This window comes from Dermacentor albipictus, chromosome 7, assembly GCF_038994185.2.
Source record: "Dermacentor albipictus isolate Rhodes 1998 colony chromosome 7, USDA_Dalb.pri_finalv2, whole genome shotgun sequence".
NCBI lineage: Eukaryota > Metazoa > Arthropoda > Arachnida > Ixodida > Ixodidae > Dermacentor > Dermacentor albipictus.
The window spans coordinates 61,839,960-61,854,976 of NC_091827.1; the positions used below are offsets into that span (position 1 = coordinate 61,839,960).

At 46.8% G+C, this 15,017-nt stretch overlaps 1 long non-coding RNA gene across 1 annotated transcript; it reads right to left on the minus strand.

Moving 5' to 3' along the window:
- Positions 1 to 10,232: 10,232 nt before the first annotated feature.
- Positions 10,233 to 12,541, minus strand: LOC135904788 (uncharacterized). The gene is made up of 2 exons (XR_010565205.1): positions 11,422 to 12,541; positions 10,233 to 10,848 (listed from the first exon to the last, which is right to left on the minus strand). It is a non-coding gene; the product is annotated as an uncharacterized lncRNA (long non-coding RNA).
- Positions 12,542 to 15,017: the final 2,476 nt, after the last annotated feature.

Consider the following 15,017-nt stretch of genomic DNA (forward strand, 5'->3'; position numbering starts at 1 on the left):
AAAGTGGTTTAGGCACGTTAAACCCCATAATTTACTCGAAATTAATTCTTTACTTGATAAATTAAGCTATTATTGACATCTTGAAAGGATCGCTTCGGCAAAGCTTGCGAGTCGTGTTTCTAATGCAAGCTTTAAAACACAGGTGCGAGAGCATCCGGCATTTGTAGAGCGCGTCGAGTGGTCGAAGATGCATTTGAAGATGATCTTACGTCAGACCCAGTACCGAAAGACACCAGTGAAGTGCCCAAAGGGCTCTGCTCCCACGTCTGCAGCGGTTGCTCAACAAAGGCGACAAGAGAGGAAGCGCTTATAGGTGCCCGGACACGGACAGGCCAGCCCACAGACTACGGAGACTTAGTTACGTATGCAAAGATCAACAGGCCACTTATACAGCTTTTTTTCTTTTTTCGTGAAGGAGCTGCACACATTTACTTAAATATTATGCCACGTGGCAAACCACGTGACCGATGAAAAAAATTGCCTTTCATGAAAGTTGCTTGCGCTTGCGGCTTTCCGCAGATTTTCCAAGGTCTTCTACTATCACTAATATTGCTGCTGCGACTGCTACAAGATCAATGCGCGACGTAATAGCATGATTATGCGTGCCGCTAATAAGACGCACTGCTATAGGGCAGCGGATTGGGCGAGTTGGTGTGCACTGCTATATAGCGCAGATGTTTGGAGAGTCCTCAGTGCTATAGACGGTTTTCTTGTGATGGAACTTCCGAAAATCACTGACCTAAGTTCCCAAAATAAATATTCGTCAAAATGAATAGTCAGATAATAATGACCTATATATAGCATCTGGTTCCCTCAAACTTCTAAAACACGGACAAAAAGAGCACGAAATACTCTCACCCCCTCGAAATATCCTCTCCGCACAAGTGCAACAGCAGTTAAAATAGAGAAGCTGAGTTTCTCGTGTGGTCGATAAAACGAGTACTCGACGAATACTGAAAGAAAACAAGCGTATTTAATTGAATTGCAGGGTGTCTAGGGCCTAGTCAGGTGAGCATGCGTGTCACCTTTAGCCCTCTTCACCTGGACAATTGTATGTTGGCTAAACTTCAATAAAGTCAAGTCAATGGAGCACAGAGCGCTATAGGGATACAATAGGTACGAGGTGCTCCGAGGTATGTGGAAAGGTGTAATGGTTCCGGGACTTACTTTTGGAAATGCGGTTGATTGCTTGAAATGAGGGGTACATTCAGGACCCGATGGGAAACAAAGGTCAGTGGATCGCCTCGCATTGGTCGCCCACGGGAAAACTACAGATGAAGCTGTGCAAAGTGACATGGGCTTGACTAATTTTGAAGTGAGGGAAGCTCACAGTAAATTTGATTATGAAGAACGCCTGAGGAATATGGAAGAACGTAAATGGGCTGGGAGAGTGTTGGGCTATCTGTACAGGAAAAACATTTATTCACAGTGGAGGAAAATAACTAGGAAGCTTATCAGCAAGTATGCGGCCTGTAGGGTGAACGACACAGCAACAAAGAACGTGAAGCGGAAAGTCAGAGAGGCTGAAATAATCTCATGGGTGGCGACAATGGAAAAGAAACCTGCCATGAGTAACTACTGAAGAGAAAAAAACGAAATCAGGAAAGAAAGAATTTAGGATAACTTAAAGGGAAGCTCATTACTTTTTGAAGCGAGATCAGGATGCCTTAGAACACGCACCTATAAAGCGAGATATAAGAAGGAAGAAGAAGCATGTACTTGCGGCGGTAAAGCTAGGGAAACGATGGAGCATGTTTTATTAGAATGTGAAGACATCTGCCCAGCGGTCGATTTAAGCACCACTGGCCTGCTTGAAGCCTTCGGGTTCAGCGAGAGCAGGGGAAAAGTAAACATGTCCGCAATAGAGATTAGTAAGAGACTATTGGAAGATTGGTGGAAGTAGGGAAGCGACAAAAAACGTAGATGTACAAAAGCAAAGTTCCCTATAGGGGGTGAGATAATTTGGTTGTGGGAGTTCATGGTGCTTTTTTTTTCTTTTTTTTTAACCTAGGAAGGACATTAGGCAATATAACAGCAAGAGCTTGGTGGCGCAACCCACCACCGCGTTTCAAAGGGGATGCTCATAATATCCATCCATCAATCCATCCATCCATCGTGGCCCACGCAAGATGCCGCATTTCTACCAGAAAGCTCGCATTCGTGCATAACGTTCGCCGCGAGCGTTTTCAGATAAACATTACGGTTACATATGCTACAGTTGCCGGTAAGCGTGTGAAGCAGTCAGGGATCTTTGAATGCTATCGCGTTCCACTCTTAAAGGCGAAGCTTAAGCGTCCTCTATGTTTTTTTTTTACCAAGTACCACCTTCGCCTGAAAAAAAAAAATCGCCATGCATTGGGCGAAGTTTCATGCGTCCGTCCGTCTGTCCTTTACTCTACGCTGTTGACATTGGGTCACCTCCTCATCCTTAGCTTGACACTCACGGTATGGCGAAGAAATCCAGAGCTTAGCCTGCTTAGCCTGCTTAGCCTGGTTAGCCTGCCAGAGCTTAGACTGCCAAATGCGGCCGAAATCGCATCAATACGTAAATGAGCTGTTTAAAATTGAGCGCGATAACCACTGAGCTATCGGGCAGCTCTTGGGGGTGGTCTTGTGCGCCACACAAACTTCAAGAGTTTACAGTAAATTGACTTTATATCGAAGACCACCAAAGTTCTTCGTTATACAGGTCACTTCGTTGTAAAGGTCGCGCACTACCTGTTACGCGATAGAGCAGGGTAAGCACATTCAACAATACGAAACATATATTTAACAACCATTCAAGAGAGCCTTAGTGAATTGAGTCACTAATTTTCTTTTTTGCATTCTTTCTTCCTTTCCTTCTTTTTTTCCTTCTTTTTTTCTTTCTTTTTTTGCGCGCGCACTTAGTCTGACGGAATGTGTGACCGCAACCAACCTTATTGCACCAAGGTTGCCAGCATGCTCCGCTGCGAAAGTCATGTGTTACACAATATAAAGCTGCAGATCATCGAGTGCCCCTATTACCGCTCTTGTCGACAAAATTCTTGGTCCGTTTATCACTGTCACCTTCGTTTGACATTCACGTCCTTTCCACACTATAGATGGCTTTGAAGACGTCGTCGGTCCTCACTTACGATTACATCATCACATCGCCATCGACTGCGGCGTATTCGTCAGCCGTCGCCCACGCTGGGGCACTTGCAGCAAGCAGCGCACTAGCTGAGTGATTCCTGGAGAAGTGGAGCAGCCCTACAATTCTGAAATCAGCACTCCTGTCACGTTGCGTCGCCAGCGCTGCTGTTAGCGCAAGCGCACCTCAGTTACATCCGCGAGATGGCAGTGGCGGCAACGGTATACGTGGCGTTCGTTGTAAAGCAACAAGTCGGTCGTCCGGGACACCTCAGCTTCTTCGTTGTACAGGCAAATTGCTCGTAGTCGTTGTCGCAATAGATGTCAACGATAGGAATTCCGCAGGGGCAATGTTTCGTTATACAGGTCGCTTCTCGAGAGGCCTTCGATGTAAAGACGTTCAACTGTAGCCGCGGCGGCTGTGTATATATTTCGGAGGTCACGGCAGGCAAGACGCACAGAGGGTTTTTTTTTCTTTTTTTAGAAGATGGCATTGGCTATGCGAGAGCCTGCTGCTGTAGCTCTTTCTTTTCTTTTTCTTCCCTTTAGTCAAATAAAAATAAGTAGAGGATGTGTTGTGGTCGTGGTAGGCGAGTTCTGAGTTCGAAGAACCACTGAAGTCTGCTGATCTCTTTCTTTTTCTTGGGGGGGGGGGGGGGGTGGAAGAGAGGGGGGAGTGACTCAGTGAGTATATGTGGCATTCTGCTGCTGAGCACAAGGTCTCCGGTTCGACTCGCGGTCGCGGCGGGCGCATTCTGATGGGGGCGGGATTCAGGGGCACGCTAAAGGTCACCGAGGTGTGGCCGCAGTCATTACGGAATTCGCAACTATACGACGTCCCTCACAACTCAGCGTGCCGTTTCGAGACAGTAAGCCCCGCACGTCAATTTTAATTTATTTTTAGTGGCGAGAGCATCGAGTGACACTTTTGTTTCTTGAGCAGCACTTGTGGTTCGACACCTCAGACAGAAATAGGATAGAAAAAACATAGTAAAGTAAAAAAGCCATGGCTTTCATTGTGGATATGATATCAAAGCACAGGTTTAGTTACAAGTTAAGTTACTCAACTGTATCCGGAATAATTAAAATTAGCTAGACATCACAACACCAAAGCACAGAATCGTAGACATTTAGGGACAGACCCGCCACGTGAGCACGACCTTGGCGAAATTCCTGAAAAGCCCGAAGTAGAAAGCGGAAGCAATGACGTCACGAGTGACGTCACACACAAGAAGGCAGCAGGACATTTAACCGGCTAATTAATAGAAGACAGTTGCCTCCGAGTTCGGTTCGTACGCTGCGTTCGCCTAAAGTTAACCTGAAGAGCCCCAACAACGAGGCGCAGGCGCCACTAAGAGACACCAAAGTCAAAGATATACGGTTTCCAACCACTTTTTTTCTTTTTTTTTGTTTCTTGTGCACAGGACATCGTCTCTGAACATCCGCGGCGGCCTTGTACTACGAGCGCGTACGCACACGGAGTGACGAAATCACATTGGGCTGCCGCCACTCGTTCCTGCACCTCACTCGAGCTACCTGCACCTCGCTCGAGCTACCTGCTCGCCAGGCACGGCGACGGAGCGTCTCCGTGCCTGGCGAGCGCGAACAAAGTCGTGTCGGCGGGCATCATTACGCAACGCCCGTGCGTATACGTGACCTCGAGGAAGCGCGCGCATGCGGTCCGCGAGCGCACCGTAGATTTCGCGGCGATGTTTCCGCGTTTGCCCCCCCCCCCCCTCGCCACCGCCTCTAATGCGTTTACGCGCGCTTATCATTACTATTATTATTTTGTTGTTCCCTCTGGAGCGGGATCCCACCCAACTTCCGCCTTCCGTCCGTGCGCCTTCTTTTTTTTCCCCCTCTGGACCTCCTTCTCACTGCATTTCCTGGAGCGTACGAGTTCTGATGACGCTGCTTCCAGCGCGGAACGTTACACTGACCTGCTTTCATGACTCTTTTTTTTTTGTCGTCGTTCTGAGCCCAGCCTTCCTATTTCTGCTCCGTTTGATTCACCACGCATACTTCCCGATATTGTTGGCTTATCTGTATCTGTAGATCTGCGATAACGAGATCACATGACGTCGCGTAAGCCATCTTGTAGTCCGATTCGAAGCTTCCGCTGTGCCGTTGGATATACGCGGATCTGGATAACGCGCAGCTTTGGCCCGTGCTGACATGCACTGCAATTCGGTGACCTCTATTGCGTCTGTGCATAGATAGCCCTTATAACTTGCCCAGATAAACGTAATAATTTACTGCCCGGAAGAATTTGACTATACCAATCACAAGATCTTGCTGCTTTGGCAGGCTATTGAGCTTTGCCTTAGTCGTTCGAGTATTAGTATTCCAATCTATAGACTCGAATTTGACGGTTCAAGGCTTCCATCATTTTGGTCACTAACCTGCAGTGTTTTGCTGAACAGGACAAGGTCATCGGGAAAACGCAAGTTGCTGAAACATTCCCCAGTAACATTACACCCGATTCGTCCCAATGTCTAGCATCCTAAGTACTTCTTCTAAGCACGGCGCAAATAATAAATGAAGTGATTGTGCCACCTTGCCCGACACTGTCCCCAACTCGCATTTCAGCATTTTCCTTGCGAAGGTTAATGGTACCTGCATAATCTCAATAGATAGCTCTTACGCTATCTCTCCGCGACGGCTGACATGTCTACTAACTCTAATGCCGTTTCGTAACCAAAAAAGGCCACGCAGTGATCACACTTTCGGCGTCGTCAGGTTGACACCGAAACAATGTTCGTTCTCAACAGCTCAGTCAAAGTGAGTGTTTTCGCCCACAGCACCGAGGTCTTATTCCTAACGGAAATGACTACAAAATATGGTGCAAGGAGGGGGGAGTGGGTGAAAATTAGTCTGCAATCCTTCACTGTAGTGTTTCTTGTAGCCCCTGTATGTGTTACCCCGTGCCAGACGCTATTCCGGTTAACCTCTCTCTCTCTCTCTCTCTGTCTGTCTATATATATATATATATATATATATATATATATATATATATATATTTGCATTCCCTCTCCTTTAAACCATGTCAATCAACGCAACCGATTTTCGTACATACCACGGGGAGCATGCGAAACGTAGAGCTTCCTACTAAGGTAATAGAGGCAACTCTGGCGATGTGATCTTTAAGCCAGCGCTGGTACATGTATAGCGTGGGTAAGCCACCCTAGCATGCTTATCACGCTTGCTATACACGGATTTGTGTGATCTTCGTGCTTGTGGATTCGAACGTGTTCGCGGCTCTGTCTTAACTGCGCTTTGTCTCCCTTTGTCAGACTAAATTGCTTGGCAATCACATATTTCTAAATGCAGAAAGTAATAAAACTATCCGCGCATGATGTATTCTTGCGAAATTGTTGCTTTTATAAAGCTGCATTTTGTTGGAAAAAATTTATCAGCCCTTCCACTCTGTGAAGAAGGACGAACAGCGAAGCTGTGGTGTGTTTTACATTATTATTATTATTATTATTATTATTATTATTATTATTATTATTATTATTATTATTATTATTATTATTATTATCTAATGGCAGGAGATTAAAGGATACAGCAACACTTCGGTGTTTGAATTTCTCAAGCGGAGACTACGTTGTCTTTACCACTATCTTAATAACGCGGACTGGTCTTCAGTAGCAGAACTAACAGATGTTAATGACCAAGTCACGGCATTCACGAATATTATTCACGATGGAATGAAGAACTTTATACCATTAAAAGGTGCTGAATGCTCTAAATTCCCCCACTGCTTTTCTGTTGAACTGAAAACAATGTTGAAGCTGAAAGACCGTGCTCACAGAAAGTCACAGAGTACAATCAGGAACACAGGAATATAGATTTTAAGATGTACAAGGCACTCCATTCCATTGAAGCGTGATCATTCCATTTATATAGCACATGTGGAAGCTAGTACTTCTAAACACTCAAAGTCTTTTTGGAGGCACGTTCGTGAACAGTCATCCAAGAATACGAAACAAGATATCCCTCTACTTAGTGGCGACAGCCAACCTGTCCCAGATGCCGCGGGCGCCTTCACCCTACACTTCGGGTCGGTGAACGGTACAGTGACGGGAGTTAGTGAGCTTTCCAATCACCCTTCGCTAGATTCAAGTCTATCGGTCTCAGAGGAACTTGTCTTTAAGAGCATCAAATGCTTAAAACCGTCTTTTCCGAGTGGTGCGGATGACATTCCACCTGTTTTGATTAAGACGTACGGGTCCTTGCTTCCAGTGCTTACTTGTATTTTAAATTCTGCTTTAGAGACGAACCCATTCCCAAAGGCTTGAAAAACAGCGCGGGTCGTTCCCGTATTCAAGTCAGGGGTAAAAACTGCTGCGAGTAACTACAGGCCTATTTATTCCCTATGCGCAGCATCTATATTATTCGAGTCAACGCTGTACTCAATAATCTCATCCTTTATTAAAAACACTATCATTCCTCAGCAGCACGGATTCATAACGGGACGCTCCACAACTACCAACTTCGTTAGCTTCATGATGCATGCCTCTGAAGCATTGCATAAGAAAGGACAGCCGGATGACATTTATTTTGACCTCAGTAGGGCGTTTGCTGTCGTATGCCACAAAATACTCCTTCAAAAGTTGACACAACTTGATCTGCACCACTCTGCCACTGCGCTGATAAGAAGCTACCTACGCGACCGGTACTGCTACGTTAGCGTAAGTGGTCAGTCGTCAGAACTTTATGCGGTTACAAGCGGAGTTCCTCAAGGGTCTGTCCTTGGCCCTCTTCTTTTCTCGCTGTTCATTAACGACGTTTCGGCAGTCATTCAAAACTTTTCAATTTTGTTATATGCTGATGGCGTGAAACTTTTCAAAGCGGTAAAAAAGGTTAATGATTTCGCCGCTCTACAGAACGACATTGCATGTTCTGCATCATGGTGCACTGAAAACAAGCTGGTCATAAATGCATCTGAAACGAAAGTTATACGCACTACACGACTAGCAGGACTTTATTTCCCTATAGGGTTAGAGACGTTCTTCCGCCAAGAGTTCGGGGAACGAAGGACCTTGGAGTGTAATTAAGGAAAAATGAGACATCCACCAATTCGTAGCAATTTACACAAAGGAAACCCACATGGAAAGAAAAGCCTCGCAGTTGAAGAAAAATTCGTCCTAGGCCGGGACTTCAACCCGGGACCACCGCCTTTCCGGGGCAGCCACATTACCATCTGAGCTAACCAGGCGGCTAGCAGGTGGCAAAAGCTAATTTTTCAACAGCTAGAAGCAAAAGCAAGAGGTTGACGTAATAGTTCTGCGGAAACCCGCAAGGTGGAGGTCGCTGGTTTCCGCAGAACTATTAGGTCAAACTCTTGCCTTTGCTTCGAGCTATTGACGAATTCAACTTCATCCTGCCATTTGCTAGCCACCTCGTTAGCTACTATCCGCCTTGGTTAGCTCAGCTGGTAGAGCGGCTGCCCCGGAAAGGCGGTGGTCCGGGGTTCGAGTCCCGACGAATTTTTCTTCAACTGCGAGGCTTTTCTTTCGAGGATCCCGTTTGGGTTTCCTTTGTAGCAATTGCTACGAACGGGGGGATGTCTCATTTTCCCTCAATTAATTACTTCTCTTCACCCGGCTACGCTTCCGCATATGCTGTGGTAGTGTCCAGCACAGTACACACAGACTAACACCACGACTCTCTCGTCGAGGTTGCCTGAGGCTCTGCGGAGATCTGCCCTCGACGACCAAACCTGGGCGACCCAGCACACCCGTGAGGCGGCGGCGAGGCAAGCCCTCGACGTCCCTTCGTGGGAGGCTTAGGCCCGACCATCCTAAAAGTGATGGTTGTACAATAAAAGTTTACTACTCCTCCTCCCTCCACCTTGCGGGTTTTCGCAGAACTATTACGTCGAACCTTGGAGTGTACTTCGATAGCTGTCTGAGCTTCTCGCCCCACGCTCAACAGATGAGGCAGCGTGCACCTCGATTGCTCGGGACAGTACGTCGGGTGACGAGAGACCTCAAACAACCTGGGTCATTTGTAACTTTATATAAGAATGTATGCCTTCCCAGTTCTTGAGTACGCCTGTGTGGTTTGAGGCGGCACTTGTAGGTCAAATTGTGAACTTCTCGAAAATGCGCAAAAGAAGTTCACGTCTATATTTAAACAGCGATTCTGTCAAAACGCTTCCATCTCCATAGAGCTAACAGGGACACTCACGTTAGCTACCCTCACCTGTAGATGCAATAAATCGAATGATCTGTTTCTTCACAAATTAATACATGGAAAAAATGTGCTGCTCGCATTTGCTTTCTAATGTGTGCTTTTACATTCCGCAGAGAGGCCTCATTTCTTCATGCCTAATTTCAACACTTTTTCTGAAAGTAGTTGCAGAGGAAGATTAATAACTGAACAAAAACTCTCATATCTGTTGTGTGTTCCGTCATTCCGTAATCTTATTTCCTGTTTCTCCCCTTTCTCTTTGTATTCTCTTCGTGTACACTGTCGTCCTTTATGAAAGGGAACACGCGAGCGCGTGGCCTGCACTCTGCGGCGGCTGCCCACAGCGCCATCAGCCGACAGCTAAAGAAAGCACGTCCGCTTTTGGCGTCATCTATTGGCAAACAAAATAACCAGTCATGGCCGGTGGGCAAGCGCTGCTAAGATTATGCTCCCTTACCGCTCGCGCAACGGGCGATGCCTGCAGCGCGTCGTCTGCTGGTAACAAATAGAGCGTGGTGCACGAGCACGATCGAAACGTAGAAGCTCTGTCTCTCGCCTAACGCCTGTTGCGCTTCGCCTAAACTAGAGCTATATAGGTGAGGGCGATGCACTCAGCGGAAGGTTTGGTTGTGGTTTGCTTTTTCGAAAGTGTATCACTGAACGTCGCGAAAATTTTCCTTCGAGGCAGATTCCCACTTACCCGGAAAGTACTTGCCTGTCGGCAGAGAAAGTTTTCTGTCGTTTAGTATATCTGCACTTGATGCTATAACGCCATGCACAAGCAAAGCACCCTGACCGTGATGATAGCGAAGGTATATTGCTACGTAAGAAACTAGAAGCAAAAAAAAAATGTTAGAAATGTTTGTAAATATTTTAATGAATCTTGTATCTGTAATGTAAAAGACGCGAGCACAAAATGCAAAAACAGATATGAATACATTTATTGACATAAAAGATATACGTATATTTTTCTTTTGTATTGAGCACCAAAACAAAACAAAAGTCTGAAATATGTTGTGTCGACGCACTTTTCCGTACCTCGTGCCGTCCCATTTGCTGCGACGACAGCTGCCATTCTTCAGGGTAGCGAGTTATACAAGGCGGCCGTTAGTGATCTGTTGCTTCTCAGCCGCTTCCACTCCTTTGTGACACCCCAAAGCTCGTTGGCCGATAGTCCGTGCAGACCGAGCCGCCAGCGCAGTTTTCAAAAGGCCTCGCACGTTCTCAATAATGTTAAGGTATGGAGACTGGGGCAGCCACCTTAGAGAGTCGATTCCACGATTCTCGAAAAAGCTTGTCACCCTTCCGGATGTGTGTATGGGCGACTTGCCTTGCTGGAAGATGTAAGCACCTTCCGGGAAGGGCCCATTCAGCAAGCAGGGCACCATCACGTCGTCCACGATTGAGCAGTAGGCGGCAAACGTGAATCTGTCCTCTATGCGGACTAGTGGACCAAGCCCTTTTTTGGACACGAGGCCCCACACGCACACTGCTGAACGCCCACTTGCAGGCACTCGCTGGAGGTATCCTGGTCTGTAACTGCAGAAAAGTATTATTAGATCATGCATTGACACCAAACCAACAGTGACTCAACTTATCTCGAATACCCTTCCTTTACGCCAAACATGCGGTATTCCGCTGTGCTACATGGCGCGCGCATTTATCGCCGGCTGCTCATGTATACGTTTCGTACTGTTTTAGGTTTTTATTCACTTTCCTATTTCTTTCAAGTTATTTTGCTATTTTCTACTCTCTCATATCGAAACAGCAATTGGGCTGGTGGTGTGCCTCTGTTTGTGGCAGTTGCCAGCCTACTGCCTCCTCTTCCGTGTCTACACTTTCAGCATGTGCTAAAGTGTCTTTCAATGCGAACTAATACTGATGAGCGTAATAATATTAGTAATATTAGAGAACGCAACTACACTTTAATGCTGGTGAACGTAATATAACACCCTGCCTTGAATATATCAAGTTCTCTCTGGCGTCTACGCCAGAGAGAACTTGATAGGCTACAATATCACACAATGCATAAAGAAGGGTAACCGCCCGGTAGAGTTTTTTCAGCATTTCTTACAGTGATATAATTACCGTTAAGGATAAAACGTCACCTACCGGCGGTTTTCTGGGCGCCACACTCTGTCTCTGGTCCCACCGGGTCGTGAATGAACCTTCGTCGGTGAATACAACACATTCCCAGTCGGAGGTAATCCAATCTGCGTGGTCCTTCCCAAACTGCAGGCGTTTGGCTTTGTTGGTGCCTCGAAGCAGAGGATTCCTGCAAGCAATCCTCTTTTTGAGACCAGCTTCGTCGAGGCGGCGCGTCGCAGTCGTCTCGCACGCCCTAATGCCAAGTTCCTTCAGTACTTCAGTGACTGTTGTCTGCGGCTTCAGTGCTACTGCAGCCACAATCACACGGTCTTCGTATTCAGTTGTTGCCCGAGGTCAGCGCCTGTGCTGAGCGTCCTTCACACGGCGTTCCGTCTTGAAGGCCTGAACGATCCTGTTTGCTGCTTTTAGTGGCCTCCTTGTAGTTGATGCAATGTCCTGCCTCCTGGCCCACAAAAATAAGGAATTAAGCTACACATGCCCCTATCACTTTTTATCACGCCAGTACGCAAGGCGTTCAGCATTTTACCTTTCCCTCTCGTAGTATTTTGGAGCCCATATTTACACGTATGAACTAGTACATTATCACTGCTATCTTTACCCCGGCATTCTTAAATGGTCATAGACTCGAACTTGGTCCACCGACCGAACTGACCATAGCGCTGCCACTCAGCTGAAAACCATGCAGGGGTTTTGAAGGACTGCTGCCGATTATCGCACACATAGTGACCATTTAGCCAAGGGAAATCACTACCGTCGTCTTTTTTAACTGCACGCACGGATTCGCGCGCACGGAAACGCTCGGATTCGGTGGTTAGTGCCATGCAAGGTTGGTTTGAAATTTATCCTCGAGCGAGTCTAAACTGGTATTTCTACTTTCATTCCCGACGCAGGGACAATACAGCTGAAGCTAAGCATATTTCCATGAAAATTCACACCTTTATTCGCTGGAGAACTATAATGCTGCATACTGTGTTCTTGGAAATGTATTCAGTTGTGGCTTAAGCAAATGCGAGTTCTACGACGAATCCATAGAGCTCGCATGATAGTGTATCACTGAATGATACAGAGTATCATTCAGTTATAGATAAAGAACAACCAAACCTTCCGCTGAGTGCATCGCCCTCACCTATGCTATATAGCTCTAGTTTAGGCGAAGCGCAACAGGCGTCAAGGCAAGAGACAGAGCTTCTACGTTTCGATCGTGCTCGTGCACCACGCTCGATTTGTTACCAGCAGACGACGCGCTGCAGGCATCGCCCGTTGCGCGAGCGGTGAGGGAGCATAATCTTAGCAGCGCTTGCCCACCGGCCATGACTGGTTATTTTGTTTGCCAATAGATGACGCCAAAAGCGGACGTGCTTTCTTTAGCTGTCGGCTGATGGCGCTGTGGGCAGCCGGCGCAGAGCGCAGGCCACGCGCTCGCGTGTTCCCTTTCATAAAGGACGACAGTGTACATATTTTATGCTATGTTAAAATCTGTATTAGCGAAATTAATATTCTTTTTTTTCTGTGCGTGTGCGTGCGTGGGTATGTGTGTGTGAGCTTGCATTCTTCTTTCTGCACACATTAATAAACACCTTTGATTATTATTATTATTATTATTATTATTATTATTATTATTATTATTATTATTATTATTATTATTATTGAAGCACACAGAGAACGAATATATCTTTTTACTGTATAGTGATCTATCCTTATTCTATTATGAAGTAGTGACGCTTGCAATTATACCACCGCATGGCAGACGAAAATGCTACAATATTTATAACTTCACTGTGAACTACGTAAAACAATAGTTGCAGCCGTTTTCTGTAAGCATACTTCCTCCGTAGACGACCATGCATTGACGGCAGACTGGAATTATGCAACGTTTAAAACTTCACTTTAGGCCCGTGGCCAGACGCTCAATCGTTTTTCAAGGCCATCCAGGCGTTACTGAATTTTTAAATAGTACAGGCCTCGACTGTAGGCTTTGTGCATACCAAAGTGCTTGCCATATGTTCTACATCTCCCTTCTATCGTCATCGTCACCCATCATGCGCCTCTTTCTTCCCTCTTTTTTTCCCTCTTCCCCTTCCAACGCCGAGTAGCTGGCTAGAGGAATATACCTCAGGCCGACCTCTCTGCATTTCGTATCATTAAACTTCTCTCTCTCTCTAAGATTTCACTGTGAACTAATTGAGACAAGTAAACGGAGCTCGGCATAATGATATAGTCATCTTAGAAGCAAATTTAAGTATGATTTTTCCCAAGATACCAACATTAGATTAGGAGCTACAGAGCATTCGCGAGAAACTGGAGCCAAGAATTTTTTCGTGTCGACGCGACGCGACGCGTAGACGGACGGACATCGGAGGGTAAGCTTATGTACAGCTTCGCTGGAAGGAACGATCAGCAAAATCGCGAAGCCGTCTGAAGCCACAAGTACGAAGTTTAGGCAAATCCACGTGACCGCACCCACCCTTCTCGTGCTGGCTGAACCACCACGCCTGCAGCTCCCGTACAGAAACTGTAGCGCCACAGTTCCCCCGTGATAATTTTTCTATAGGAACCTCGTCGCTGCGAAGGACGCTGACCAGCGCACGTGCATTTCGTGGTCGCCGCTGGGCTATTTGCACATCACCATGCAGCCTCTCAACCTCGCGACCACACGTGCCAGGACGGGGCACGAAAGACAGGCTCACTCGGTTCCCACGACTGGCGTGACTGCCGGCAACGTACGTGTGTCGCAAAATCACGCATACAAGCAGGCGAACACGTCTTGCATGGGGACAACCAGGAAAAGCTCATTCGACTCTCTTTGTCTTCTTTCTTTCTTTCTTTTCTTTCTTCAGATATACTCGTTTCCGTCACGAGATGTGCGCGCGTCGAACGCGGAAAAACGAAAGCTTCGTCACAGACAATTCCCACGGTGGGTGCCCGTTTATTGCCCGTGGCGCGGGATATACCTCGACCGACCTGTCACAGCTAAACGCCGCTCGCTTCTGCGTACGCCCGCTTTTCACATCCCACCATCTAACTGCACAGCGTTCGTAGAAAGACGGCAAGAGGGGCGGGGCTTTCGTTTTCCGCGAAGGCCTCTTAAAAATTCCTCGTCTGACTGTTAGCCTATGACGTGCACGACCGCACGATCTTGCGCGGGCAGCTCGGCGAGCGTTTTTTTTTTTTTTTTGACGAGAGAGACGAAATACAAAAGTGAAATCAGGGTGAAACCAGTTTGGATACGAGCAGCACTTCCGCCGGTTATTGGTTAGCAAGCAGGCGGGCGTTGAAGGGTAGCTTGCCCACGCAGTAAGGGCACCTCTCGAAGGGCTAGCTAGGAACAAAGGATTTATTCCGCTCCAACTACGTGAGTTTCGAAGCAGTCCGACGACTATTCAGATGCCTTTATTTTTATATAACTGAACTCCTCTATAATCGCTAAATCAGGGAACTTGGTGATGGCCAACCAGAGCGGCCCAAATGAGCCTTTGACGAAGAAAAGGCAATGGAAAAGCAACATTTCGCCGAAAGGGGGAGCCTCTCTCCAGGAAATCTAGTCACACCTTGATCCGTGTGAAAGAGACGACTTTCAAGCGAGATTCATGTGACCCTTT